Raw genomic sequence first — 9,843 nt, forward strand, 5'->3', positions numbered from 1 at the left:
AGGTTAGTGTGGCGGCGCTAGTGTTTTTCGTATATTAATTCAAATGTTTACACACGTTTTTTAAATATTTTTGTTCGATCATGGATGTTTGTTCTCTGTGGTAGAAGTGAATTTGGACCATGAGCATGGGGGCATTATGGGGTTTTCGTTTGCTCGGGACACTCCCTTTATGATGATTTCAGGCATATTGAGCTCTTGGCGACCAATGTACTGGATACTAAGGTGTGGCAATGATGTATTGCTCTCTCGTTCAATTTCTGTAACTTTATTACGTAATAAAGTTCAACTCCATATATTTTCCATATATCTGCTGTCCACGTGCTTTACAGAGATCGAGCGAGAGAGCAATAGCATTGCCACACCTTAGTATCAACCTCATTGCTTGACGACCGGTCTCACGAACATTAATGCAGTTTCCTGGTTGAAAACAACCCCATTTACTTTTGCCGTCTTTGTTTAATATTTTCCATCAGTTTGTGATGTAGTATTTGTGTCATGTGGCGTGTACGTACATGATCCGTAGAAAAGTCTATACCAGGTATATTCTTCAAATGTCTTCACATTTCATAAACAAATGTCTTAATTTGTCTTCATCGACCAGGATTCCGAATCGGTTATTGCTTTTGAGCCAGAATTCTGCCAGAAATCAGTCAGACATTCGAGAAAAATTGTCTTCAAACACATCTTCACAACATTTCAAATGTCTTCAAAATGAAGACAAATCTTCAAATCTGGCATCTCTGCAGTCATCTGGCAGCAAGCGTTGTATTGTACATCCATCAAAAAAGAAATTTAATTCAGTTCAATCGTGATTGTATGGTGCATTCTAGAGTATATGTATTAGTAAAAGCAAGCTTTAGAATTATTTCTTCTCTTTGTTTCGAAATGCATATCATTTCAATATTAATTCGTCAAAAGGACGAAAGTGTTTTTTGTAAACAAACTTGTTTCGCTCATTAGTCAGCTGCAGAGTGGAATTTCATGAAAAGTATGCGTTAATGTAAATTTTTACCCTTCGTTGAAGTAATTTCAATTGTTTCCTGCTTCGAAATTATAGTAAATTAAGAGAAACCATCAAAATAAAAGTTTGTTTACAAATCTTATTCGCCCTTTTGCAAATTTAATATGGATTTGATAAATCCAACGATCACCATACGGTTTGTTTTCAAAATATAATAGGAGTCATAGCAAGGATACTACAATAATATCCAGACACTATCCATTCAAAAAAAATGAAATTCGTCAAGACAGGTCCGGTTCGCAATGACCGGCCATTGCCGGTTCGCGGTGACTGTTACTTTTTTCAGTGTTGACATCGTTGACATAGAATTGTAAAATACTGAAAATACAGATATCAGACCAAATCCAACCCAAAAAAAGGAAAGTTGAGTAGGATGTGTCCAAAATCAATAAAAATCGGTAGTTTTCATTAGGTATAACAAAATATCGGTAGTTTTGCCTTGGTCGTCTGTGAATCGGTAGGGAAGACCAAAATCGGTAGCACTACCGATAAATCGGTAGGTCTGGCCACCCTGTTTGACCCTATAACCCAGTAAAGTTCAGCCGGAACTGAACTGGAATTCTGGCTGGTTCCAGTTCGTATTCCGGCTCCAGTGACACAACCGATTCTAACTAGAATCGGTTGTGTCACTGGAGCCGGAATGCGAACTGGAACCAGCCGGAATTCCAGTTCATTTCCGGCTGAGCTTAACTGCCCACTGAGAAGTCCAAAAAATTGTTTCAAAATCGTTCAACACGGGTCCAACGATGGACGTTCGTTGAACGGTTATTTGGACGTTGTCCAAATTGGTCCAACGAACGTCCTTCATTGGACGATTTTGAAACCAACCGTTCTTAGAGGGTGGGAAGACAAGACGTGACAATTGGCGATTCTACGTTGAAACCGCTCGCAGATAGCGCTGGAAGGAAAGTGTTGCTGATTTTATTCTGTTCTGTCATAGTGCATATATTTTATGTAAACATTGGTAAAAAATGACTTTTAAACACCAAATTACCGATCAATTTGTTGATAATTGTTTATGAAAATGAAGGAAAACCATCATTTTATAAGATGATGAGTAAACATCTTGCGAAAAGAGTGTAAAACATAGTGGTTTCTAACATTATTCGCAGAGCTATATGCGCGCTGTTTCAAAATGTAATTTGTTGAGCACCGTAGCCGCCGCAACAGCATTTCCCGTTCGTCCTAAGTTAAGCTAAACCTTCATGAGATGGTGTAAATTCATGAAACTCTCCAGATCAGGCGAGGAAAGAATATATCCGGCTAATAGGAAAGTGTCAGCTTTGTATCATGCACAGCCGATCCTTCTCTCCGATAGTCTTCACTGAATCTCCAACGTAGTTCAAAATATGCAGGAGTTTGACATTGGTACTGATTGGGTCTCGGTTTCGAGTTGGAACTTTATTTATGGAACGATTTTTTATAACCACAATAACACCCCGATTACATTTCGAAGAAATATATGAGTGAAATAGTTGCAAATGGCTGTAATTTCAGAATAATTGCAAATAAAACTAAATTTCTTACTCGTTTCATTCATATTTTGGCAGTGGTAAGCTTTTTCCGAGAAGATAATGAAGATTTTGTTGTAAGCTACGACTCACTTACGGGTGAAAAAAGCAAACTGTATCACTTTGCCAGTTCATGAGCTGAATCATAGGTGTCGCATGACTAATTTTGGCTTTGCCGCAAATCGCCAATCGGCTTCTTATTTTTCCTTCGGTATTCTTCTTTTCGCACATTTTCACCCTGCCGAAATCTTCCGAACAGTGTTGCTATTTTTATTAATGAAAGTGGAGTCTTGTTAAATATTTTATGCCAGCAATATTTTGTATCTTGAATCCACTATATTGATGAAGGGCACCGTTTTTCCATGTCATGGGTGTTTAGAAAGGTTTGATGAAGCCATTTTCTGAATAATTTTAGATTATAGTTTCACTAAACGGCACAATTTCAGTTCAATTTAGTCATTTATACTTTTTCAACGAAATTTTTTTTGTCAGAAGAAATGACAATCTTTTCCTATAAATATAACAACACTGCCAGACATCATTTCGCTACCCAAGAGATGCCAGATTTGCAGACAAGTCTGCAAATTCGCAGACTTAATTTAAGCTGCAGATTTTTTCGATGACGCAGATATTTGCAGATTTTCTAGTTTGGTTGCAGATATTTGCAGATTTTTTAGTTTGGTTGTAGATATTTACAGATTTTTGAATGTAAAGGCTTTTTGTTACACTAGCTTTCCTGACATTGTTTGTTCTTCGACTCTTAAAATTATTATTGCAGACATTTGAAAAAAGTACCTGGCATCTCTGCGCTATTCTGCAGTAATATCACAGACTAAGTCTGTGGTAATATTGTGTACGGTGCAAAAAATCAGAGTCAACCAATCAGGAGCTGGACTAATCTGACGTCAAATTGGAACAAAAAAGGCCCCCTATTGTCACGTGTTGTCTTAGGTTTGACCAGCCCCTTGTCAAGGAAGGCCTTATTGTACAACCACTCAGTAAAGTTAAGCCGGAAATGAACTGGAATTCTGGCTGTTTCCAGCTTGTATTCCGGCTCCAGTGACACAACCGATTCTAACTAGTCACTGCAGCCGGAATGCGAGCTCGAACCAGCCAGAATTCCGGTTCATTTCCGGATGAGCTTAACTGGGCAGCATCACTGCCATGAAAATCAAAACAACAATTTTGATAGAATTTTGGCTACAAAGTATATACACATTTTTGGTTGCCAACACTACCCACTGAGATATCCGAAAAATTGTTTCAAAATCGTTCAACACGGTTCCAACAATGGACGTTTGTTGAACTGTTATTTGTACGTTGTCCAAATTGGTCCAACGAACGTTCTTCATTGGACAATTTTGAAACCAACCGTTCTCAGAGGATAGCAAACTGGATTCTTCCAGTTTAAACTGGATTCTTCCAGTTTTTTTACAACATCCAGCCAAACAGACAATCGGAAAAATCTTCCAGTTTTTTGAAATTTGAGCCAGTTATTCCAGTTTTTGGATAAATATTCATTTATTTAGTTTTTTTTTCTCACAAATTGTAACTTGATTCATAGAATTTTAAAGCAAGCGATGGGATGATGCCGAGTGCCCCAGAATAAGATTTTAATCCACCGTAACATGTACTCTTTTTATAATATTTGTGAATTAAACGGTTCAGGAATGTACATTTTGATTCGATTTTAAATGAATTTTACTCAAACATAAAGATGGAAGTGCATTGTGCAAAATATTTTAATAAACATTTGTTGAATTCTCAGCTAGTTGCTACATTGGTATCGTATGAAAGGTTTAAGCGCATCCTCAAGTTTAGCAAATGGTCTTAAATTTAGGATTTTGTGGGTGTGTAGATTTAAACCTACAAAACAGTAAAATTCGACCAAGAGGTGAGTCGCTTAGAACAATGTGCCATACACACTGTATCACCTACCATAACACGATATAAGATTACGATTCACAGTAATACACGATCATTTCACTCGTTACCACAATATGTGGCACAATGAGGCACACTTTTGACAACTCAAAAACTGTCAACAAAGTGTAGTTGAATAATCATAGCAATCATTACTTTTGCTTTACTGAACACCATGGCACAGCGTGGCACAAGCTATCACGCTGTTTGTTTGTGAGCCCAGTTCGATTTGTGCCAAGCGACTCACCCCTTGAATTCGACTGTAACTATTACAATTACAATTAAATTCGAATGCTTTAATATTTTTTTTTAATTTGGACAGCAATACAGTCGTGATTCGCTGGTTGGACACTTTTTAACTGGGCCGCTTTTTAGTTGGACCTCCGCTAGTTGGACCATTGTCCAACTAAAAAACATTCGTTATCGAGCACTCAGTCGAGATAGAAGTCTTTTGTCATCGGTCCGTACACTCTATAGCGACAAATAGTGTTAATCCGCGTTCAAGGTTATTTGCACACTCTGCGCCTAGTTGAGGTTTTAGTATTTTTTCCCTTCTTTTGTGTTTCTGTTTCTGAGTACCGTTAGCCGGTCAGTGAAGTGAAGCAGTGTTCTTCTAGCAAGCCGTGTGGATACCGTTACCTGCACAAGCTAAGTATTAGTTTTCGTTTCCCCTTCTTGGTTGTCTTAATAACGTGTACTGGGCAATAGGCCCGTGCAAAAATGACTTCCCCTGATGGCGGTTCATCTCAAGGTGAGATGGACGTCGAAATAAAATCGGCTCCCCGGCTCAAGGTATATCCAAGCTCGGCCACCGGGTCATTTGTGATCTTCTTTCGGACCAAAGAAAAAAAGTGAAAATTCGCCCTGATAAGCTTCGGGTGGTGGTTAACAGTTCAACTCAGGCAAACGATATTGCTGGCTACGAGCCCTTTACGAGGGAGTAAAGGGTGTATATTCCAGCTAGCAGGGTTGAAGTCAGTGAGGTCGTTTCCGATTCGAGTCTGAATTGCGAGGACCTGCTAAAATATGGGACTGGCTGTTTCAAAGACCCCATGCTTAAGCCAGTGAAGATACTGGAATGCAAACGTTTGCATTCAGCATCAGTCGCAACTGACGGCAAGAAAATATACGTCAACTCAGACTCTTATCAGCTGACCTTCGCCGGCTCTGCCCTGCCCAATTACCTCCTCTTTGACAAGGTTCGTCTACCTGTTCGCCTCTTTGTGCCGCGAGTCATGAACTGTACTAATTGCAAACAATTGGGACACACAGCCTCCCATTGTAGCAATAAAGCCCTCTGTGGGAAATGCGGTGGGAATCATGCGGATGATTCCTGTGGTAGAGATGTCGAAAAGTGTCTCTACTGTGGGGGAAACCCACATGATCTCCATTCCCTTCAGGGACGCTCTAAGCGATCTTTTGCAGAAAAGTTTAAAATAGCTACGCCACCTGTCTCTACGAACATCTTTACCAACTTGTCTACTGACGAAGGCGACTGTGATGAACCCCAGGAGGGAACATCTTCTGCTGTGCCTAGAAGTAGTAGAAAAAGGAAGAACATTTCCTCTTCCAAGCTTCGTCGTAAAGGCCAGAAGGTGTCTCTTCATGGTCCCCCTAAAATAACTACTCAAGGAAGTACTGGTGCAAAACCGAAGCAAGTCGCTCCCGGTCTCAGTAACCTGAGCTCAGAAAAGGAGTTCCCAGCACTTCCAGGAACATCAAAAACCCCAAGTGTTCCCATATCTCAGCCAGAGAAAGAAAACTAATAAATTTCTCTGACATTGTGGACCGGATTCTTACTGCTTTAAATATTTCTGACCCCCTTAAAAGCATCTTGATAAGCTTTCTCCCCGCAGTAAAAACATTCTTGATGCAGTTCACTGCGAAATGGCCCCTCCTTTCAGCGATTGCATCCTTCGATGGCTAATTCATCGAACGAGGTCAAGGATTTAATCACTGTTCTACAGTGGAATTGCAGAAGCATTAACCCGAAAATCGATTCGTTTAAAATCTTACTAAATAATTTGAAATGTGATGCATTTGCCCTATGCGAGACATGGCTCACTTCAGAAATAACCATACACTTCCACGATTTTAATATTATTCGCTTGGATCGAGAAGACTCTTACGGAGGAGTACTTTTGGGGATCAAAAAGTGCTATTCTTTCAATCGGATCGACCTTCCCTCGACACCAGGCATTGAAGTTGTCGCTTGCCAAACCAGAATAAAAGGCAAAGACCTTTGCATTGCTTCCACCTACATCCCCCTACAGCCTTAGTTAGCCACCGACGGCTTTGCGATATTGCGGAACTCCTCCCCGCACCGAGGCTAGTTTTAGGTGACTGCAACTCCCACGGCACGGCATGGGGTTGCCTTCATGACGATAATCGATCTACCCTACTCCATGAGCTTTGCGACAACTTCAATATGACTATTTTGAATACGGCTGAAATGACACGGATTCCTGCCCCTCCAGCGCCTTAGATCTGTCCCGAGCGCCTTAGATCTGTCCCTCTGCTCGACATCGCTGCGGTTAGATTGCATGTGGAAGGTAGTTTCTGATCCCCACGGCAGCGACCATCTGCCAATCGTAATTAATATTGCTAATGGTTCAGGGCCACCGAATACAATCAATGTTTCGTATGACCTCACACGAAATATTGATTGGAAGAGCTACGCGTCCGCGATATCCGACAAAATCGAGTGCACTCAAGAGCTTCTTCCGGAGGAAGAGTACGGGTTCCTGGCTGGCTTGATTCTCGATACCGCGATTCAAGCTCAGACTAAATGCGTACCAGACGCGAATTCACGCGGGCGTCCTCCCAATCCATAGTGGGACAAAGAGTGCTCAGACGTGTACGTGGAGAAGGCCGCTGCGTATAAGACCTTCCGGGACGACGGGCTGCCAGCTAGCTACCGACAGTACGCGATGGCGGAAACGCGCATGAAGAGTTTGATAAAAGCCAAAAAACGTAGCTACTGGCGCCGGTTCGTCGACGGACTAACGAGAGAAACATCGATGAGCACTCTTTGGAGTACGGCCCGGCGCTTACGAAACCAAAACAGTACTAATGAGAGCATGGAATATTCAAACCGTTGGTTATTCGATTTTGCCAAGAAGGTTTGTCCGGATTCCGCCCCGGCACAGAAGATCTATCGCGCCGCGTCCCCTCACAATAACGCGAACGAAACACCGTTTTCATGTAACAATAAAGCCCCAGGGCCAGACAGAATCAAATTTAACTTGTTAAAGAATCTGCCAGACTCTGCAAAGAGACGCTTGTTGAATTTATTTAATAAGTTTCTTGAGGGTAATATTGTCCCTCATGACTGGAGGCAAGTGAAGGTCATCAAAAACCGGGAAAACCAGCCTCCGACCATAATTCGTATCGACCGATTTCGATGCTGTCCTGATCCGAAAGTTGTTCGAGAAAATTATCTTGTTTCGCCTCGACAATTGGGTTGAAGCAAATGGCTTACTGTCAGATACACAATTTGGTTTCCGCAAAGGCAAAGGGACGAACGATTGTCTTGCGTTGCTCTCAACAGAAATTCAAATGGCTTATGCTAGCAAAGAGCAGATGGCATCAGTTTTCCTAGATATAAAGGGGGCTTTTGATTCAGTTTCTATCAAAATTCTTTCTGAGAAGCTGCACCAGCGTGGTCTTTCACCGACTCTAAACAACTTTTTGCTAAACTTGCTGTCTGAAAAACATATGCATTTTTCGCATGGTGATTTATCGACATCACGAATTAGCTACATGGGTCTTCCCCAGGGCTCGTGTCTAAGCCCCCTTCTCTATAACTTTTACGTGAATGACATTGACGAATGTCTTGTCAATTCCTGCACGCTAAGGCAGCTTGCAGATGACGGTGTGGTCTCTATTACAGGTTCCAAAGCCGTCGATCTGCAAGGACCATTGCAAGATACCTTGGACAATTTGTCTGCTTGGGCCCTCCAGCTAGGTATCGAGTTCTCCCCGGAGAAAACTGAGCTAGTCGTATTTTCAAGGAAACGTGAACCAGCGCAACTACAGCTTCAATTAATGGGTCAAACTATTGCTCAGGTTTCAACTTTCAAATATCTCGGGGTCTGGTTCGACTCTAAAGGAACCTGGGGATGTCACATTAGGTATCTGAAACAGAAGTACCAGCAAAGGATCAACTTTCTCCGTACAATAACCGGAACATGGTGGGGTGCCCACCCAGGAGACCTGATCAGGCTGTACCAAACAACAATATTGCCGGTGATGGAGTACGGGAGTTTCTGTTTCCGCTCCGCTGCGAACATACATTTCATCAAACTAGAGCGAATCCAATATTTTTGTTTGCGTATTGCTTTGGGTTGCATGCACTCGACACATACGATGAGGTTAGAAGTGCTGGCGGGCGTCCTTCCGCTGAAAAATCGATTTTGGGAACTCTCATATCGATTGCTCATCCGATGCGATATCTTGAACCCGTTAGTAATTGCAAATTTCGAAAGGCTTGTCGAGCTCAATTCTCAAACCCGATTTATGTCCTTGTACTTCGATTACATGGCACAAAATATCAATCCTTCTTCATACTATCCCAACCGTGTCAATCTCTTTCATGCTTCTGATTCAACTGTATTCTTCGACACATCCATGAAAGACGAGATTCGTGGAATCCCGGATCACATACGTCCGCTAGTGATCCCAAGCATCTTTCATAGTAAATTTCGAGAAGTCGACTGCAACAAGATGTTTTACACCGACGGGTCAAGCCTCGACGGCTCCACTGGCTTCAGTATATTCAATCAAAACCTCACCGCCTCATTCAAACTCAATGATCCTGCTTCAGTTTACGTCGCAGAACTTGCTGCTATTCAGTATACCCTTGGGATCATTGATACTTTGCCCACCGATCATTACTTTATTGTCTCGAATAGCCTCAGCTCAATCGAGGCTCTCTGTTCAATGAAACCTAGAAAGCACATTCCATATTTTCTGGGGAAAATCTGGGAGCGCCTGCGTGCTTTGTCTGTAAGATCGTACAAGATTACCTTAGTTTGGGTTCCCTCGCATTGCTCCATTCCAGGTAATAAAGAAGCGGACTCTTTAGCTAAGGCGGGCGCTTTGCAAGGTGACATATATGAAAGACCAATTAGCTTCAGCGAATTTTTCAGTATTACTCATCAGAGAACCCTCGAAAGTTGGCAAACTTCATGGAGCAATGGTGAACTGGGAAGGTGGCTACATTCGATAATCCCTAAGGTATCGACGAAACCTTGGTTCAGGGGGATGGATGTGGGTCAGGATTTCATTCGCGTGATGTCTCGGCTCATGTCCAATCACTACACGCTGGACGCACATCTCCGGCGTATTGGGCTCGTGGATAGCGGTATCTGCCCTTGTGGCAACGGT

The sequence above is a fragment of the Topomyia yanbarensis genome, chromosome 3, assembly GCF_030247195.1.
Source record: "Topomyia yanbarensis strain Yona2022 chromosome 3, ASM3024719v1, whole genome shotgun sequence".
NCBI lineage: Eukaryota > Metazoa > Arthropoda > Insecta > Diptera > Culicidae > Topomyia > Topomyia yanbarensis.